General features: G+C 31.9%; 1 non-coding gene across 1 annotated transcript; it reads left to right on the top strand.

The window, feature by feature from the left end:
• Positions 1-284: 284 nt before the first annotated feature.
• Trnam-cau (transfer RNA methionine (anticodon CAU)) lies at positions 285-356 on the top strand. Its single transcript has one exon. It is a non-coding gene; the product is annotated as a tRNA-Met (tRNA).
• Positions 357-765: the final 409 nt, after the last annotated feature.

Here is a 765-nt window from a genome sequence, read left to right as displayed (position 1 = left end):
AGGTTATTGTGATAAGTTGGAGTTTCTTGTTTTGCTTAAAACTCCCTTTTTTCACGCTGGAAAATGAGAGCATTCGGTCGATTTAAATCCTTTTATAATCATCTTTCGCATGAATGGTAGTACATAAATCCAGCTCAAAAGTTTGATATTCTTTATTTAACCATTTTTAATTCAACTGAAATTTTGAAACACTTTTCTCCAAACACGTTTTCAGACAGTTGGTTATTGGAACAGAATATGTTGTTGAATTTCTTATTTCCAATATAACAGCAACATAAACATAGAGCAGAGTGGCGCAGTGGAAGCGTGCTGGGCCCATAACCCAGAGGTCCGTAGATCGAAACTACGTTCTGCTATCTCGTGAGAGAGAGGGTGGATAATTTCTCTCTTTTATCATTTTTTTATGATCAAATCTATGACATTATTTTGATAGTTTTTCTTTTCATGAATACTGTTTGCACATTTTGTTACAAATAAATCAAACGAAATATTGAAGTTGAATGGTATTGCAGAGGAAAAAAAGATATTTATTTGATGGCCAAATAGTACTAACTGATGCGCGTTATGCGTTAAATAATCTTATGCGTTAAATTTACAAATACCTGCCAACTTTAGACAGCATCAGATCACTCGGGAAGAATTTTAATTATTTTTTTTCAATTAATAATAAGATAATAGGAGTTCAATGAATCATTCAAAATATTCTCTTGAAGAGCAACATTTTAATGAACATTTTAAAGCTGCTTGCAACTAGACAATTATCAA

The sequence above is a fragment of the Anopheles aquasalis genome, chromosome 2 (genome assembly GCF_943734665.1).
Source record: "Anopheles aquasalis chromosome 2, idAnoAquaMG_Q_19, whole genome shotgun sequence".
Lineage (NCBI taxonomy): Eukaryota > Metazoa > Arthropoda > Insecta > Diptera > Culicidae > Anopheles > Anopheles aquasalis.
Note: the sequence above shows the minus strand (reverse complement) of the source record. Positions and strands in the feature narration are given on the sequence as shown.